Source organism: Triticum urartu, chromosome 7A (genome assembly GCF_056163025.1).
Source record: "Triticum urartu cultivar PI428250 chromosome 7A, HENAU_Tu73, whole genome shotgun sequence".
NCBI lineage: Eukaryota > Viridiplantae > Streptophyta > Magnoliopsida > Poales > Poaceae > Triticum > Triticum urartu.
Window position 1 is genome coordinate 80,532,893 of NC_141879.1, and position 20,739 is coordinate 80,553,631.

At 44.8% G+C, this 20,739-nt stretch overlaps 1 pseudogene across 1 annotated transcript; it reads left to right on the top strand.

Moving 5' to 3' along the window:
- Positions 1–11,978: 11,978 nt before the first annotated feature.
- Positions 11,979–14,978, top strand: LOC125518357 (uncharacterized; annotated as a pseudogene). Its single transcript, XR_015611515.1, has 6 exons — positions 11,979–12,239; positions 12,314–12,506; positions 12,732–12,927; positions 13,300–13,503; positions 14,005–14,354; positions 14,444–14,978. The product of XR_015611515.1 is annotated as an uncharacterized LOC125518357 (transcript).
- Positions 14,979–20,739: the final 5,761 nt, after the last annotated feature.

The following is a 20,739-nucleotide window of genomic DNA, read 5'->3' on the forward strand; positions in this document are numbered from 1 at the left end:
CGAAACTGAGAGAGGAGAAGATAAGCCCAAATAAAAAGGATGGAAGAGTCACTATAGGCATCGCAAAAAAGCCGCGAACAAAGCACGGACTATACGCACGACCTCCATTCTGCTAGTGGAAAAACATGGACATGTCTGCGCCACCTCCAATATGCGTGCAGACAAACCGGAAACCGCAAACTGTCTGCAGTCATGCCCGAGGACTTTCCCACTTACCCCCTTTCAGGTTCCATCTATGTGTGAATATGGGCAAAGCCCTTGTACCTTACTGTTGGGGAACGTTGCAGAAAATAAAAAAATTTCTATGCTTCACCAAGATCAATCTATGGAGTTATCTAGCAACGAGAGAGATGAGTGCATCTGCATACCCTTGTAGATCGCGAGCGGAAGCGTTCAAGAGAACGGGGTTGAGGGAGTCGTACTCGTCGTGATCCAAATCACCGATGATCTTAGCGCCGAACGGACGACACCTCCGCGTTCAACACACGGAAGGTTGGGGAAGACGTCTCCTCCTTCTTGATCCAGCAAGGGGGAGGGAGAGGTTGATGGAGATCCAGCAGCATGACGGCGTGGTGGTGGAAGCAGCGGTGATCTCGGCAGGGCTTCGCCAAGCTCAGCGAGAGGGAGAGGTGTCACGGGAGGGAGAGGGAGGTGCCAGGGGCTAGGGTGTGCAGCCCTCCCTCCCCCCTCTTTATATAGGGGTCCAGGGGGGGCGCCGGTGAAGGAAATATTCCCTAGAGGCAATAATAAAGTTATTATTTATTTCCTTATATCATGATAAATGTTTATTATTCATGCTAGAATTGTATTAACCGGAAACATGATACATGTGTGAATACATAGACAAACAGAGTGTCACTAGTATGCCTCTACTAGACTAGCTCGTTGATCAAAGATGGTTATGTTTCCTAGCCATAGACAAAGAGTTGTCATTTGATTAACGAGATCACATCATTAGGAGAATGATGTGATTGACTTAACCCATTCCGTTAGCTTAGCACTTGATCGTTTAGTTTGTTGCTATTGCTTTCTTCATGACTTATACATGTTCCTATGACTATGAGATTATGCAACTCCCGTTTGCCGGAGGAACACTTTGTGTGCTACCAAATGTCACAACGTAACTGGGTGATTATAAAGGAGCTCTACAGGTGTCTCCAAAGGTACATGTTGGGTTGGCGTATTTCGAGATTAGGATTTGTCACTCCGATTGTTGGAGAGGTATCTCTGGGCCCTCTCGGTAATGCACATCACATAAGCCTGGCAAGCATTGCAACTAATGAGTTAGTTGCGAGATGATGTATTACGGAACGAGTAAAGAGATTTGCTGGTAACAAGATTGAACTAGGTATTGAGATACCGACGATCGAATCTCGGGCAAGTAACATACCGATGACAAAGGGAACAACGTATGTTGTTATGCGGTCTGACCGATAAAGATCTTCGTAGAATATGTGGGAGACAATATGAGCATCCAGGTTCCGCTATTGGTTATTGACCGGAGACGTGTCTCGGTCATGTCTACATAGTTCTCGAACCCGTAGGGTCCGCACGCTTAAAGTTTCGATGACATTTATATTATGAGTTTATGAGTTTTGATGTACCGAAGGAGTTTGGAGTCCCGGATGAGATCGGGGACAAGACGAGGAGTCTCGAAATGGTCGAGACGTAAAGATCGATATATTGGACGGCTATATTCGGACATCGGAAAGGTTCCGAGTGATTCGGGTATTTTCGGGGGTGCCGGGGAGTTACGGGAATACGAGGAAGAAGTAATGGGCCTCATGGGCCAAGTGGTGGAAGAGAGGAGGCAGGGCGCGTGGCCCCCCTAGCCCAAACTGAATTGGACTAGGGGGCCGGCCCCCCTTTCCTGCTTTTCCTCCCTCTCCTTCCTTCTCCTTCTCCTTCCCTTCCTTCCCCTCTCCTACTTGGACTAGGAAAGAGGGGGGAATCCTACTTGGAGTAGGATTGCCCCCCTTGGGCGCGCCTCCTTCCCTTGGCCGCCTCTCCCCCCTTGCTCCTTTATATACGGGGGCAGGGGGCACCTCTAGACACACAAGTTGATCAAGTTGATCGTCTCTTAGCCGTGTGCGGTGCCCCCCTCCACCATAGTCCACCTCGATAATACTGTAGCGGTGCTTAGGCGAAGCCCTGCATCGGTAGAACATCATCATCGTCATCACGCCGTCGTGCTGATGAAACTCTCCCTCAACACTCGGCTAGATTGGAGTTCGAGGGACATCATCGGGCTGAACGTGTGCAGAACTCGGAGGTGTCGTATGTTCGGTACTTGGATTGGTCGGATCGTGAAGACATACGACTACATCAACCGCGTTGTCATAACGCTTCCGCTTTCGGACTACGAGGGTACGTGGACAACACTCTCCCCTCTCGTTGCTATGCATCACCATGATCTTGCGTGTGCGTAGGAAATTTTTGAAATTACTACGTTCCCCAACAGTGGCATCCGAGCCTAGGTTTTATGTGTTGATGTTATATGCACGAGTAGAACACAAGTGAGTTGTGGGCGATATAAGTCATACTGCTTACCAGCATGTCATACTTTGGTTCGGCGGTATTGTTGGATGAAGCGGCCCGGACCGACATTACGCGTACGCTTACGCGAGACTGGTTCTACCGACGTGCTTTGCACACAGGTGGCTGGCGGGTATCAGTTTCTCCAACTTTGGTTGAACCAAGTGTGGCTACGCCCGGTCCTTGCGAAGGTTAAAACAGCACCAACTTGACAAACTATCATTGTGGTTTTGATGCGTAGGTAAGATTGGTTCTTGCTTAAGCCCGTAGCAGCCACGTAAAGCTTGCAACAAACAAAGTAGAGGACGTCTAACTTGTTTTTGCAGGGTATGTTGTGATGTGATATGGTCAAGACATGTTGCTAAATTTTATTGTATGAGATGATCATGTTTTGTAACCGAGTTATCGGCAACTGGCAGGAGCCATATGGTTGTCGCTTTATTGTATGCAATGCAATCGCCCTGTAATGCTTTACTTTATCACTAAGCGGTAGCGATAGTCGTAGAAGCATAAGATTGGCGAGACGACAACGATGCTATGATGGAGATCAAGGTGTCGCGCCGGTGACGATGGTGATCATGACGGTGCTTCGAAGATGGAGATCACAAGCACAAGATGATGATGGCCATATCATATCACTTATATTGATTGCATGTGATGTTTATCTTTTATGCATCTTATCTTGCTTTGATTGACGGTAGTATTATAAGATGATCCCTCACTAAATTATCATAGTAAAAGTGTTCTCCCCGAGTATGCACCATTGCGAAAGTTCTTCGTGCTGAGACACCACGTGATGATCGGGTGTGATAGGCTATACGTCCAAATACAACGGGTACAAAACAGTTGCACATGCAGAATACTCAGGTTTAACTTGACGAGCCTAGCATATAACAGATATGGCCTCGGAACACGGAGACCGAAAAGTCGAGCATGAATCATATAGTAGATATGATCAACATAGTGATGTTCACCATTGAAACTACTCCATCTCACGTGATGATCGGTTATGGTTTAGTTGATTTGGATCACGTGATCACTTAGAGGATTAGAGGGATGTCTATCTAAGTGGGAGTTCTTAAGTAATATGATTAAATTGAACTTAAATTTATCATGAACTTAGTCCTGATAGTATTTTGCAAATTATGTTGTAGATCAATAGCTCGCGTTGTTGTTTCCCTATGTTTATTTTGATATGTTCCTAGAGAAAAACTATGTTGAAAGATGTTAGTAGCAATGATGCAGATTAGATCCGTGATCTAAGGTTTATCCTCATTGCTGCACAGAAGAATTATGTCCTTGATGCACCGCTAGGTGACAGACCTACTACAGGAGCAGATGCAAACGTTATGAACGTTTGGCTAGCTCAATATGATGACTACTTGATAGTTTAGTGAACCATGCTTAACGGCTTAGAATCAGGACTTCAAAGACGTTTTGAACGTCATGGACCATATGAGATGTTCCAGGAGTTGAAGTTAATATTTCAAGCAAATACCCGAGTTGAGAGATATGAAGTCTCCAACAAGTTCTATAGCTAAAAGATGGAGGAGAATCGCTCAAGCAACGAGCATGTGCTCAGATTGTCTGGGTACTACAATCGCTTGAATCAAGTGGGATTTAATCTTCCAGATAAAATAGTGATTGACAGAATTCTCTAGTCACCATCACCAAGTTAGTAGAACTTCGTGATGAACTATAATATGCAAGGGATAACAGAAATGATTCCCAAGCTCTTCGTGATGCTGAAATCGACGAAGGTAGAAATCAAGAAAAACATCAAGTGTTGATGGTTGACGAGACCACTAGTTTCAAGAAAAGGGCAAAGGGAAGAAGGGGAACTTCAAGAAGAATGGCAAGCAAGTTTCTGCTCAAGTGAAGAAGCCCAAGTCTGGTCCTAAGCCTGAGACTAAGTGCTTCTACTGCAAAGGGACTGGTCACTGGAAGCGGAACTGTCCCAAGTATTTGGTGGATAAGAAGGATGGCAAAGTGAACAAAGGTATATCGGATATACATGTTATTGATGTGTATTTTACTAGTGTTTACAGCAACCCCTCGGCATTTGATACTGGTTCAGTTGCTAAGAGTAGTAACTCAAAACGGGAGTTGCAGAATAAACAGAAACTAGTAAAAGACGAGGTGACGATGTGTGTTGGAAGTAGTTCCAAGATTGATATGATCATCATCGCACACTCCCTATACTTTCAGGATTAGTGTTGAAACTAAATAAGTGTTATTTGGTGTTTGCGTTGAGCATGAATATGATTTGATCATGTTTGTTGCAATACGGTTATTCATTTAAATAAGAGAATAATTGTTGTTTTGTTTACATGAATAAAACCTTCTATGGTCATACACCCAATAAAATGGTTTGTTGGATCTCGATCGTAGTGATACACATATTCATAATATTGAAGCCAAAAAGATGCAAAGTTAATAATGATAGTGCAACTTATTTGTGGCACTGCCGTTTAGGTCATATTGGTGTAAAGCGCATGAAGAAACTCCATGCTAATGGATTTCTGGAATCACTTGATTATGAATCACTTGATGCTTGCGAACCATGCCTCATGGGCAAGATGACTAAGACTCCGTTCTTCGGAACAATGGAGCGAGCAACTGACTTATTAGAAATAATACATACTGATGTATGCGATCCAATGAGTGTTGAGGCTCGCGGCGGGTATCGTTATTTTCTGACCTTCACAGATGATTTGAGCAGATATGGGTATATCTACTTGATGAAACATAAAGTCTGAAACATTTGAAAAGTTCATATAATTTCAGAGTGAAGTGGAAAATCATCGCAACAAGAAAATAAAGTTTCTACGATCTGATCATGGAGGAGAATATTTGAGTTACGAGTTTGGTCTTCATTTGAAACAATGCGGAATAGTTTCGCAACTCACGCCACCTGGAACACCACAGCGTAATGGTATGTCCGAACGTCATAACCGTACTTTATTAGATATGGTGCGATCTATGATGTTTCTTACCGATCTACTACTATCGTTTTGGGGTTATGCATTAAAGACAGCTGCATTCACGTTAAAAAGGGCACCATCTAAGTCCGTTGAGACGAAACAATCTGAACTGTGGTTTCGCAAGAAACCAAAGTTGTCGTTTCTTAAAGTTTGGGGTTGTGATGCTTATATGAAAAAGTTTCATCCTGATAAGCTCAAACCCAAATCGGAGAAATGTGTCTTCATAGGATACCCAAAGGAGACTGTTGGGTACACCTTCTATCACAGATCCGAAGGCAAGACATTTGTTGCTAAGAATGGATCCTTTTTAGAGAAGGAGTTTCTCTCGAAAGAAGTGAGTGGGAGGAAAGTAGAACTTGATGAGGTAACTGTACCTGCTCCCTTATTGGAAAGTAGTACATCACAGAAACCGGTTTCTGTGACACCTACACCAATTAGTAAGGAAGCTAATGATGATGATCATGAAACTTCTGAACAAGTTACTACCGTATCTCGTAGGTAAACCAGAGTGAGATCCACACCAGAGTGGTACGGTAATCCTGTTCTGAAAGTCATGCTACTAGATCATGATGAACCTGCGAACTATGAAGAAGCAATGGTGAGCCCAGATTCCGCAAAATGGCTTGAAGCCATGAAATCTGAGATGGGATCCATGTATGAGAACAAAGTGTGGATTTTGGTTGACTTGCCCAATGATCGGCAAGCAATTGAGAATAAATGGATCTTCAAGAAGAAGACTGACGCTGACGGTAATGTTACTGTCTACAAAGCTCGACTTGTCGCAAAAGGTTTTCGACAAGTTCAAGGGATTGACTACGATGAGACCTTCTCACCCGTAGCGATGCTTAAGTCTGTCCGAATCATGTTAGCAATTGCCGCATTTTATGATTATGAATTTTGGCAGATGGATGTCAAGACTGCATTCCTGAATGGATTTCTGGAAGAAGAGTTGTATATGATGTAACCGGAAGGTTTTGTCGATCCAAAGGGAGCTAACAAAGTATGCAAGCTCCAGCGATCCATTTATGGACTGGTGCAAGCATCTCGGAGTTGGAATATACGCTTTGATGAGTTGATCAAAGCATATAGTTTTATACAGACTTGCGGTGAAGCCTGTATTTACAAGAAAGTGAGTGGGAGCACTACAGCATTTCTGATAAGAGTATGTGAATGACATATTGTTGATCGGAAATAATGTAGAATTATTCTGCAAAGCATAAAGGAGTATTTGAAAGGAGTTTTTCGAAGAAGGACCTCGGTGAAGCTGCTTACATATTGAGCATCAAGATCTATAGAGATAGATCAGGATGCTTGATAAGTTTTTTCAATGAGTACATACCTTGACAAAATTTTGAAGTAAGTTCAAAATGGAACAGTCAAATAAAGAGTTTCTTGCCTGTGTTACAAGGTGTGAAATTGAGTAAGACTCAAAGCCCGACCACGGCAGAAGATAGAAACAGAATGAAAGTCATTCCCTATGCCTTAGCCATAGGTTCTATAAAGTATGCCATGCTGTGTACCAGATCTATTGTATACCCTACACTGAGTTAAGCAAGGGAGTACAATAGTGATTTAGGAGTAGATCAATGGACAGCGGTCAAAATTATCCTTACTGGAATAAGGATATGTTTCTCGATTACGGAGGTGACAAAAGGTTCGTCGTAAAGGATTACGTCGATGCAAATTTTGACACTGATCCAGATGACTCTAAGTCTCAATTTGGATACATATTGAAAGTGGGAGCAATTAGCTAGAGTAGCTCCGTGCAGAGCATTGTAGACATAGAAAATTGCAAAATACATTACGGATCTGAATGTGACAGACCCGTTCACTAAAATTATCTCACAAGCAAAACATGATCACACCTTAGTACTCTTTGGGTGTTAATCACATAACGATGTGAACTAGATTACTGACTCTAGTAAACCTTTTGGGTGTTGATCACATATCGATGTGAACTATGGGTGTTAAACACATGGTGATGTGAATTATTGATGTTAAATCACATGGCAATGTGATCTAGATTATTGACTCTAGTGCAAGTGGGCGACTGAAGGAAATATGCCCTAGAGGCAATAATAAAGTTATTATTTATTTCCTTATATCATGATAAATGTTTATTATTCATGCTAGAATTGTATTAACCGGAAACATGATACATATGTGAATACATAGACAAACAGAGTGTCACTAGTATGCCTCTACTAGACTAGCTCGTTGATCAAAGATGGTTATGTTTCCTAGCCATAGACAAAGAGTTGTCATTTGATTAACGAGATCACATCATTAGGAGAATGATTTGATTGACTTGACCTATTCCGTTAGCTTAGCACTTGATCGTTTAGTTTGTTGCTATTGCTTTCTTCATGACTTATACATGTTCCTATGACTATGAGATTATGCAACTTCCCTTTGCCGGAGGAACACTTTGTGTGCTACCAAACGTCACAACGTAACTGGGTGATTATAAAGGAGCTCTACAGGTGTCTCCAAAGGTACATGTTGGGTTGGCGTATTTCGAGATTAGAATTTCTCACTCCGATTGTTGGAGAGGTATCTCTGGGCCCTCTCGGTAATGCACATCACATAAGCCTTGCAAGCATTGCAACTAATGAGTTAGTTGCGAGATGATGTATTAAGGAACGAGTAAAGAGATTTGCCGGTAACGAGATTGAACTAGGTATTGAGATACCGACGATCGAATCTCGGGCAAGTAACATACCGATGACAAAGGGAACAACGTATGTTGTTATGCGGTCTGACCGATAAAGATCTTCGTAGAATATGTGGGAGCCAATATGAGCATCCAGGTTCCGCTATTGGTTATTGACCGAAGACGTGTCTCGGTCATGTCTACATAGTTCTCGAACCCGTAGGGTCCGCACGCTTAAAGTTTCGATGACATTTATATTATGAGTTTATGAGTTTTGATGTACCGAAGGAGTTCGGAGTCCCGGATGAGACCGGGGACAAGATGAGGAGTCTCGAAATGGTTGAGACGTAAAGATCGATACATTGGACGACTATATTCGGACATCGGAAAGGTTCCGAGTGATTCGGGTATTTTCGGAGGTACCGGGGAGTTACGGGAATATGAGGAAGAAGTAATGGGCCTCATGGGCCAAGTGGTGGAAGAGAGGAGGCAGGGCGCGCGGCCCCCCTAGCCCAAACCAAATTGGACTAGGGGGCGGCCCCCCTTTCCTCCTTTTCCTCCCTCTCCTTCCTTCTCCTTCTCCTTCCCTTCCTTCCCCTCTCCTACTTGGACTAGGAAAGAGGGGGGAATCCTACTTGGAGTAGGATTGCCCCCCTTGGGCGCGCCTCCTCCCCTTGGCCGCCTCTCCCCCCTTACTCCTTTATATACGGGGGTAGGGGGGCACCTCTAGACACACAAGTTGATCAAGTTGATCGTCTCTTAGCCGTGTGCGGTGCCCCCTTCCATCATAGTCCACCTCGATAATACTGTAGCGGTGCTTAGGCGAAGCCCTGCGTCGGTAGAACATCATCATCGTCATCACGCCGTCATGCTGACGAAACTCTCCCTCAACACTCGGCTGGATCGGAGTTCGAGGGACGTCATCGGGCTGAACGTGTGCAGAACTCGGAGGTGCCGTACGTTCGGTACTTGGATCGGTCGGATCGTGAAGACGTATGACTACATCAACCGCGTTGTCATAACGCTTCCGCTTTCGGTCTACGAGGGTACGTGGACAACACTCTCCCCTCTCGTTGCTATGCATCACCATGATCTTGTGTGTGTGTAGGAAATTTTTGAAATTACTACGTTCCCCAACAGCCGGCCCCCTAGAGATCCATCTCAAGGGGGGGGGGGGGGGCGTCGGCCAAGGGGGTGGCTTGCCCCCCAAGCCAAGTGGGGCGCCCCCCACCCCTAGGGTTTCCAACCCTAGGCGCAGGGGGAGGCCCAAGGGGGGCGCACCAGCCCACCAGGGGCTGGTTCCCCTCCCACTTCATCCCATGGGGCCCTCCGGGATAGGTGGCCCCACCCGGTGGACCCCCGGGACCCTTCCGGTGGTCCCGGTACAATACCGATTACCCCCAAAACTTTCCCGATGGCCGAAACTGGACTTCCTATATATAAATCTTTACCTCCGGACCATTCCGGAACTCCTCGTGATGTCCGAGATCTCATCCGGGACTCCGAACAACTTTCGGGTTACCGCATACTAATATCTCTACAACCCTAGCGTCACCGAACCTTAAGTGTGTAGACCCTACGGGTTCGGGAGACACGCAGACATGACCGAGACGACTCTCCGGTCAATAACCAACAGCGAGATCTGGATACCCATGTTGGCTCCCACATGCTCCTCGATGATCTCATTGGATGAACCACGATGTCGAGGATTCAAGTAATCCCGTATACAATTCCCTTTATCAATCGGTACGTTACTTGCCCGAGATTCGATCGTCGGTATCCCAATACCTCGTTCAATCTCGTTACCGGCAATTCACTTTACTCGTACTGTAACGCATGATCCCGTGATCAACCACTTGGTCACATTGAGCTCATTATGATGATGCATTACCGAGTGGGCCCAGAGATACCTCTCCGTCATACGGAGTGACAAATCCCAGTCTCGATTCGTGCCAACCCAACAAACACTTTCGGAGATACCCGTAGTGCACCTTTATAGCCACCCAGTTACGTTGTGACGTTTGGCACACCCAAAGCACTCCTACGGCATCCGGGAGTTGCACAATCTCATGGTCTAAGGAAATGATACTTGACATTGGAAAAGCTCTAGCAAACGAACTACACGATCTTGTGCTATGCTTAGGATTGGGTCTTGTCCATCACATCATTCTCCTAATGATGTGATCCCGTTATCAATGACATCTAATATCCATAGTCAGGAAACCATGACTATCTGTTGATCAACGAGCTAGTCAACTAGAGGCTCACTAGGGACACGTTGTGGTCTATGTATTCACACATGTATTACGATTTCCGGATAACACAATTATAGCATGAACAATAGACAATTATCATGAACAAGGAAATATAATAATAGCCATTTTATTATTGCCTCTAGGGCATATTTCCAACACTTACCCCTTATGCCATTTTCTACCTTACACTGGTATATACCTCTTCCTCTCCTCAGATCTAGGGTCAGACTAGAATTTAATAAAGATAATTGAACATTGCTCTTTCCACTCCTTATGTGGAGTCAAGATCCTCCCCTCGTGGGGTGCCCAAGACCCATCCCCTAGTGGATCTAGTTAGAGTGACATCATGACCTTTTCTTGTCAATCTTCTCTTTGTTGGGTTCTATTGGATCGGTGGACTTACCATAAGAGATTTTAGTTTCATTAAGACTTGAGTGGGTTTGGTTCCCAAGATTCAAGGCTACATATTTGGGTGTGTTTTATTGGATTTGAGCCATTCAAGCTCTTGTTATCTTTATGTTGCTTTATTTGAGTTTTCCCCCTTTGTTTAACACTTGTTTCCCTTGTGTTCATCCTCATACCACTAGTCGGATCGTAAAGATCGGGAACCTTGCATTAGATGGTATCAAAGATCATGGTTGGCATGGATTTGACATGTGTTTCCACCCCCTTGTGTTACTAGCTCCCCCCCCCCCCCAAATCTTGATTAATTTTGAAGATCCCACAAAATTAGCCTCACTTGGTTCTTGGATCATCCAATCAACTTGGTTTTTGAATAAACTTAAATGGAAAAAATTGTGTGAATAAAATTAATAGCCTACTGTACCCCAAGACTATAGATCCTCAAATGAACACTTTTTGAAATTATACATACATTTTTTAAATACATCAATATTATCTTTATTGCGTGATTTTTTTAAGTAACATGTGAATATTTTTAAAAATTACATTAACTTGTTTTAAAAGTAAGTTATTTTTGTATGCATATTATTACATGACAAGAATATTCTAACTTTATTTTTAGTACTAGTACTACAATTTCCATAATATTTAGAATGGACGACAAATGCACCGTATTTGAACACGACTACCAAGTTTAGCAACCAATTCGATGTATTTTGCAAGTGCAGCCTCAGAAATAAATATTTAATCCAACAAAGAGACTTGAACTTGCATGCAAATCTTGGTTTGAACTTGTGGGTTTGTTCTCCTGCAAATATCATGTGAAGCATGCAAGCAAACTTACTAAAGTAATAGTTATCAAATGTGAAGCTTCTAAAACTCCATCTTAATTAATTATTAATTGGCATGATTGTAAAGCCATATATATTTCTTCTATACTATAAGCTAGTATAATACACCCAGATCAGCAAAACTGAGTTTATGTCTGATTACAAAATTCATGTCTTGCTACACCACCGCAACTTGCAAAGCCACAAGTTTAAGACTAGGACATACAGATTTTCGAATCCAAGCCCATTTCCAGCTGAACCGAAGCACAAAAGCCCACCGGGCCATTCCCTCTTCCCGGCTTCGGATTTGGACGCCGTCGCCGTCGCCGTCGCGGCGGCAAACCCCAAAAAAATGGCGCCTCCTCCCCTAGACGACCTCACGCACCTGCTCGCCGAGGTGGCCTCCCGCCTCTCCCGCCCTCCCGGCGGCGCGGGCCCCTCCTCCGTCGCCGCCGACTCGCTCTCCGCCTCCATCTCCTCCCTCGTGGCTGCCCTCAACCCCCGCGCCGCCGCCCCTGCCTCCTCCAGAACCAGGGTCCTCGACGCCGCGCTCTCCCTCATGTGCTTCGACCCACAGGAGGCAATCCCCCTCCCCCCAATCTCCTTGCCCTCCCTGCGAGCCTTGGTCGGTGCTGATGTGCGTTGGCATTGCAGGTGGATAGGGCTCGCCTGGGCTGCCTCGTCCGCACCGCCGTCTCCGCGCTCTCCGACTCGGCCTCGTGCCGAGTGGCCCGGACCGACGACCGCGCCGAGATGCTCTGCGTCGGGAGCTCCATCTCGCCCCGGGACTGCCGCGAGCTGGTCCGCTCTTGCGCCGCCCTCGTCGAGAAATTGGGGGGCCGGGATGGTGAGATTTCTCCCCTTCCTTTGCTCTCCCCGAATAGCATGCAGTAGATTGCAATGCTGCAACTTTCAAACGAACTTTAAGATGGCGCGGCATTATTAATCATTCATATCTACGTGACTTGCAATTCAGTGCTCAACTCATGACATTTCCTCAGGCTGGCTGTAGGTTAACAGTATGTTAATTGCTTGTGTTGATGTTCATGTATTCTGACTTTATTTTGTGCAGTTGCGGGGCATTCCTATGATCTGTTGCATGCTGCTGTGAAAACAGCCTTGTTATCCCCTCGTTACCAGTGTCTCTTTCCTTCGCCATATTACAGAGAAGATGGAGAAAGCAGTTGCGAGATGGGTACCATTTCTCTGGATGTAACAACCCATCCATCTTATCAAGTGCTTCCCGATGATGGCTCAATCCCGCCGAGGTATGCTTGGGACAGTTCTACATGGACCAACATGGTACTAGCATTAGATTTAAGGGTGTTGTATGATATTCGTCTGCTTTGAGCTGTCTTCTAGTAATGTTTTCGCTGCAAACATGATATAGAACAATAAGGCAATGTATGCTAAAGTGCAACTGGAATCCCAGAAGTGTACAACGATCTTAACCCTCTCTTATCAAAAAAATTGTACTGTTTTGTGAGTAGTACAATGTTGGGTTATTGGCACTTTTTTTAACCTTATCTGTGCTTACATTAAGTGATCATTTCTCCTGTGCCTAATTTGAGAAAAAAAATCCTGCCATTCTTTTACGTATTTTACTGATTTGTTTTGCATTTTTGGTTTGTGTGTGGCAGGGTCCATTTGTGGCATTACGACCCATCAATTCTGAAACATGATCTTTCAGAGATGCTACGAGAAGCAATTACAAGGCCTTTGCTTTGTCTGAGAAAAGAATTACATGATCGGGTAGCATGGCGTGTGATTGTAATATGCTTAGTTTGCTCCCCATCAGCGTTCTTGGAGATGTGGTCATTATTCCATATATGGTTTCTTGCGACGTAAGTTCACACCTCATAATACTTGTACTAGCTTCTCTATTTTTGTTTGTGACTCTGAGTTTGTTGTGTTTATGTCAGTTGGCATCTCGAATCATTTTCACACTTGCAATTAAACTTGCACACAGCACAATTAAAAGTGTTATGTCTTGAGCCTGCATCTAGCAAGGTTGAAGTTCATTATTAGAAAATAGGGTAATATTCATGGCCAAGTAAACTCTTCAAAGCTTGGATTTAAACTACCTCGAAACTGAATTAACAGATTCATGTTCTGTATCATTTTAAAATTCATCATCTGTTAGTTATGGAACTTTATTAACCAGAGAGTTAATTGTTTAATCTTCTGTAGCATTCCTTCCTCCTGTTGTAAGTGGTATACCCACAGCACTATTATGGATCCACACGGTTCTGCATGTTGTCTGAATGCATTAATCTTCTGGGCTTCTTTGTGGAGATCTCTTTTATAATTTGTCCTTATTTTGTGTATATCATTTCTGTTTGCAGGGGTATGGGTTCTGTGCTAGTACTTTGCACAGCAGTGGTATCATGAGTGTTAGAGATTCTTCTTGAGCCTATGGGATGGGGAATATCCATGGAACTGGGACAGAAATGTCCCTTTACACATGCTTATTTCCCAAGCCAACAAAGGGATTTACTTGCCATACTAACTGGACCCATATCATGCAGACGATTTTGGATCTTGTTTCTTACATAGAAGCTATGGTTTTCTTGGGTGAAACAAGCAGCGACAACTCTTCATGGAAAAACATACAATCACAAACATCAAAAGGGTCACACTTTGGCAAGAAACAGCCACCAAAGGGATTGGTCAAATTCAAATACAGTTCTGCTTGGTATGCTTATTAACATGCAAACAATAATATCCAGATATTTAGCAATGCTGTTCAATTCAAAGCTAATTGCTCCTTCTGTGGTGCTGCAGGTTGACAATTACGAACTTCCCTACCTGGTTCAATTTTGCCACTGCTCTACTATTTCACCAGGAAGGTTCACAAGGTTATTTATCAGAAGTATTATCTGAGGAGAAAACTGCTGAATCAATAAGCGATATCAGTCTTGCTCAGAGGGCAGCATTTTACCTTTTGTGGGTGTTATGCCCTTCTAATGTTGATGAATGCCAGTTGCTAGCTAAAAATATGGTGGAGCTATCACATTCTTGGGCCAGGAACAACAAAAGACGCCCAAGTTATGCATATCATACCAGTACAGTAAATCACAGGAGGAGACTGTGAGTGGGAGCTCCTACTCGACGCATTTTGCGTCAAACAGCGAAGCGACGCACGCACGTACCCCCCGACTGGGCCGGCCCAAATAGAGGGTGATGTAGTGAGCGCATTGATGTTAAAAAAACGGAAACGCAGGCAGAGTCTCTGTCACCAGGATTCGAACTCAGCACCTACAACTACGGTCGGAGAGCAGCTAACCAGTTGACCTAACAACTACTTGTGAAAAAGAGGAGCGTGGCGGTATAAAAGAACCCGGACAGCTTTTTTGATATAGTTCGAACTTTCCTCGAAATTGTTATTTTTTGTAGCAACGCACAAAGTTTGAATAAAGAAGACAAAAATTTGAAAAACTCGGACAAATTCCAATAAATAAAATAAAAGCGTGAACATATTTCGACAAAACAAATTTTGGAATTCCTGAACATTGACTGAAATAGTGAACATTTATTGACTTTTGAGAACAAAAAATTGAATAATGGGAACAATTTTTGTAAAGTGCAAAGATAATTTGAAATTCCCGAACATTTTTTTAAAAGCTCGAACAATTATAGAATTTTGAGAACAAAAATTGAAAATGTGTTCATGTTTTGAATTGTTAAATAAGTTTTTAAAAGCTTGAACATTTTTTTAAATTTCAGAACATTTTTCGAAAACAATAACAATATTTGGATTTGTGAGACAATTTTGAATATTCTGAATAGTTTTCTATATTCGTAACATTTCTTGACTTGTTGAACAGTTTTTCAGAACCATGAACATTTTTTTAAAATTGCAGAACATCATTTGAAAACAGGAACATATTTTAATATTCTGAACAGTTTAAAAAACACGAACATTTTTTGAAATTTCGGAGCATTTATTGAATTTATGAACAAAAATCAGAAAACATGAAAGTTTTGGAAATTTGAAAACAATTTGCAGAACACGAACATTTTTTGAAACTTTCACGTATTTCTAGAAATTATGAAACAAATTTTAGAAAACAAGAACATTTTTTGAAAAAATAAGAACATTTCTTTGCTTTTTCGGAAAATCCTAAACATTTTGTAGAACTGCGAACTTGTGTTGAAAAAGAAAAAAGAAAAACAAAAAGAAAGGAAAAGGAAAAGAAACAGAAACAGAAAAAAAAGAAAAAAGGTGAAAAAACCAGCAAACCGATAAAAGAAACGAAAACCCGGTTCAGGGAACCTTCTAGAAGGTTCACAAAACCGGATTGGGCAGTTCCTAACGTATCTATGTAAGTGGGCCGGCCCAAGCAGCGTCGCTCGGTCGTTCCCCTGTGGAGAGTTGTCTCAGTCATGTCTACATGGTTCCTGAACCCGTAGGGTCTACACACTTAAGGTTCGATGACGCTAGGGTTATAGGGAAAGTATGTACGCGGTTACCGAATGTTGTTCGGAGTCCCGGATGAGATCCCGGACATCACGAGGAGTTCCGGAATGATCCGGAGGTAAAGATTGATATATAGGAAGTGAGGATTTGGCCACCGGAAGTGTTCCGGGCATCACCGGTAATGTACCGGGACCACCGGAAGGGTCCGGGGGTCCACCGAGAGGGGCCACCAGCCCCGGAGGCCTTCGTGGGCCAATAGTTGGAAGGGACCAGCCCCTAGATGGGCTGGGGTGCCTCCCACCAGGGCCCAAGGCGCCTCCAAGAGGGGAAGGGGGCCAAACCCTAGGGCAGATGGGCCCTAGGGCCCATCCTGGTGCGCCCCCTCTCCCTCTCCCCTCTGGCCGCCACCCTAGATGGGATCTAGGGCTGCCGCCCCCCTTGGGGAGGGAACCCTAGAGGGGGCGCAGCCCATCCCCTCCCCCTATATATACTTGAGGTATGGGGCTGCCCAACATATGATTTGATCTCTCTCTTGGCGCAGCCCTACCTCTCTCCCTCCTCGTCTCTCGTAGTGCTTGGCAAAGCCCTGCTGGACTCCCGCGCTCCTCCACCACCACCAGTCCGTCGTGCTGCTGCTGGACGGAGTCTTCCCCAACCTCTCCTTCTCCCCTTGCTGGATCAAGGCGTGGGAGACGTCACCGGGCTGCACGTGTGTTGAACGCGGAGGCGCCGTTGTTCGGCGCTTAGATCGGAATCAACCGCGATCTGAATCGCTACGAGTATGACACCTTCATCCGCATTCCTGTAATGCTTCTGCATCGCGATCTACAAGGGTATGTAGATGCACTCCCCTTCCCCTCGTTGCTAGATTACTCCATAGATTGATCTTGGTGATGCATAGAAAATTTAATAATTCTGCTACGATCCCCAAGAAATTGTTACTTTATCATAAGAGATCATATGACAATATATCTATATGTTGTTGTTCTAAGAATGATCATGATGCCCTCATGTCCGTATTTTATTTTATCGACACCTCTATCTCTAAACATGTGGACATATTTTTTGATTTTGGCTTTCGCTTGAGGACAAGCGAGGTCTAAGCTTGGGGGAGTTGATACATCCATTTTGCATCGTTTTTTTATATCAATATTTATTGCATTCTGGGCCGTTATTACACATTATGTCACAATAATTATGCCTATTCTCTCTTATTTTACAAGGTTTACATGAAGAGGGAGAATGCCGACAGCTGGAATTCTGGGCTGGAAAAGGAGCAATTATTAGAGACCTATTATGCACAGCTCCAAAAGTCCTAAAACTCCACGGGAATTATTTTCAGAATATATAAAAAATATTGGGCGAAAGATGTACCAGAGGGGAGCCACCCACCGTCCACGAGGGTGGGGGCGCGCCCTACCCCCTAGGCGCGCCCCCTTGCCTCGTGGGCCCCTGGTGGCCCTCTAATGCCCATCTTTGGCTATATGGAGTCTTTCGTCGAGGAAAAAATCATAAGCAAGCTCACGGGACGAAACGCCGCCGCCACGAGGCGGAACCTTGGCAGAACCAATTTAGGGCTCCGACAGAGCTGCTCTACCGGGGAAACTTCCCTCCGTGAGGGGGAAATCATCACCATGGTCATCACCAATGATCCTCTCATCTCTAGGGGGTCAATCTCCATCAACATCTTCACCAACACCATCTCATCTCAAACCCTAGTTCGTCTCTTGTATTCAATCTTTGTATCCAAACCTCAGATTGGTACCTGTGGGTTGCTAGTAGTGTTGATTATTCCTTGTAGTTGATGCTAGTTGGTTTACTTGGTGGAAGATCATATGTTTAGATCCATTATGCATATTAATACCCCTCTGATTATGAACATGAATATGCTTTGTGAGTAGTTACGTTTGTTCCTGAGGACATGGGAGAAGTCTTGCTATAAGTAGTCATGTGGGGATCGTTGCAGAAATTAAAAAATTTCTACGCATCACCAAGATCAATCTATGGAGAGACTAGCAATGAGAGAGAGAGAGAGGAGTGCATCTTTGTACCCTTAAAGATCGCGAGACGAAAGCGTTACAAGAACACGAATGAAAGAGTCGTACTCACGGCGATTCATATCGCGGTTGATTCCGATCACAACGGCGCCTCCGCGTTCAACACACGTGCAGCACGGGAACGTCTCCTCCTTCTTGATCCGGCAAGGGGGAAGGAGAAGTTGGGGAAGAACTCCGGCAGCACGACGGCGTGGTGGTGGAGTTTGAAGTTCTCCAGCAGGGCTTCACCAAGCTCAACGGAGGAGGAGGAGGAGTTTGAGAGGGGGATGGCTGCGCTAGGGGAAGGGGTAGGTATTCGTTCGATATTTTGATAATATGTATGTTGTCATCCCTGTAGTGGCGTCATGTGAACATCGACTACATGAAACTTCACCATTGATTGGGCCTAGAGGGAGGCATTGGGAAGTAATAAGTAGATGATGGGTTGCTAGAGTGACAAAAGCTTAAACCTTGTTTATGCGTTGCTTCGTAAGGGGCTGATTTGGATCCATATGTTTCATGCTATGGTTAGGTTTACCTTAATACTTCTATTTTTTTGACAGAAAGACTGCAAGGGAACCCCCTATAGTATAATTGGTGCAACAAGCCCAAAATGCAAGTACCATGCCTTGAACCTGGGTGGGTGGGAAGGCATCAGCCCCTTCCCACCACTAGGCTATGCCTTAGTCTCCACCTTAATACTTCTGTTGTAGTTGCAGATGCTTGCAATGGGGGTTAATCATAAGTGGGATGTTTGTCCAAGTAAGGGCAGTACCCAAGCACCGATCCACCCACATATCAAATTATCAAAGTACCGAACGCGAATCATATGAACGTGATGAAAACTAGCTTGACGATAATTCCCATGTGTCCTCGGGAGCGCTTTCCGTCATATAACAGTTTGTCCAGGCTTGTCCTTTGCTACAAAAAGGATTGGGCCATCTTGCTGCACCTTATTTACTTTTATTACTTGCTACTCATTACAAATTACCTTATCACAAAACTATCTGTTATCGATAATTTCAGTGCTTGCAGAGAATACCTTACTGAAAACTACTTATCATTTCCTTCTGCTCCTCGTTGGATTCGACACTCTTACTTATCAAAAATGCTACGATAGATCCCCTACACTTGTGGGTCATGGGACCACTCAAATTAGTTCGTCTCCATTAGTGGCGGGTAGACGACGGTGATGTTGGCCTGGTGGACGAACTCTTGCTGCACCACCACCTCGCGGTAGCCACGCCGCGTCGGGCTCCGGCCATGGCGCACCGGCGAGGCCGAGACACGGCGGCAACCCGGCGACGGAGTGCGCAAACCTTCACTCACCATGGATCTGATGCCAAGTGTAATCTCTACCCAAGGTAGAAGATGAACTCACGCACACAAGATAGAAGAAGATTACACGGGAGTTTTGGCATCTCACAACTTGTGCCTTTTCTGACTCTCTTTCTCTTAATTAATCAAATCTATTACAAGGATATTTAAAAGGGAAGCAAACACACGGGCCAAGTCACACACACCGTCCTGATCCTAAGATCACGCTCCACGCACACATGTACTCAACTAAACAAGTGTATGCACATCCAGCCACTCCAATGGACCAACTCAACGTCTTTGCCTCAACTAACTCACCTTACTTTGAGCTAGTCTATTGGCACGACAACGTACAGACCCCTCTCGCTATCTCCTGCATGCATGTAACAAGTGTATGCATGTACTCACAACTCCTGGCTTGACTTGACCGATGATCAGCTCGCACCATTGCCGATCCAACAGTCCACTTCCCATTGTGCCATGCATTGTTGTACCAGACTTAGACTGAGCAGACCCAACAGAAATAAACTAGATGAACTACTAAAAAACAATGGTTAAAACCAACAATCACCCCTTAACCTTGTCTTTCTTTATTGGGAACTCCATGGCGACCTTCAGTACAGCCCTGACTTGTCGGCGGCGGCCGCGTCGGCGAGAAGGGCCCGCTCCTTCTTCGGCTCGGTACAATCCCTGGAGCAATGCCCGCAATCTTGCAAAGTGTAGCAACGAACCTTGCAAATTTCAAATTTTCTCTTCTTCTTGTCAATGCCACTGCGGTGGCGAGCAATCCACTCCTACATGAGGAGCAGTCGACTCCCACCACCCTGGTCGTAGTTGTTGGCGCCCTCGTCCAAGTCACTCCGGTCCTCCGCCGTTTTGAGCCTACCCACAAGCTCCTCCACGGACATTGTTTTAAGATCAAGAAGCTACTCAATGGAAATAGCTACCTGGGTATACTTGGACGGCACGATGTGGAGAAGCTTCTTCACGACCTTCACCTCATCGACGTTCTCGCCAAGCATGCGCAGCTTGTTGGCGATCCTGTTCGTGCGTATGGCGAGCTTGTCAAGGCTCTCGCCGCTCCTCACGAGGACGACATCAAACTCCTTTAGGAGAGTCTGCGCCTTGGCCTCACGGACTCGGGCATCGCCGACCTGCATGATCTTGATGGCATCCCATGCCTTCTTTGCAGCCTCTTTCACGGCAAGCGTGGAGTGCATCCCCTGTGGCACAGCTCGCAGAATTGCCGCAAGCACTGCCCTGTCCCGGCTGAAGCTCCCGCCTCCCTCGATGGCGACGCACATGTG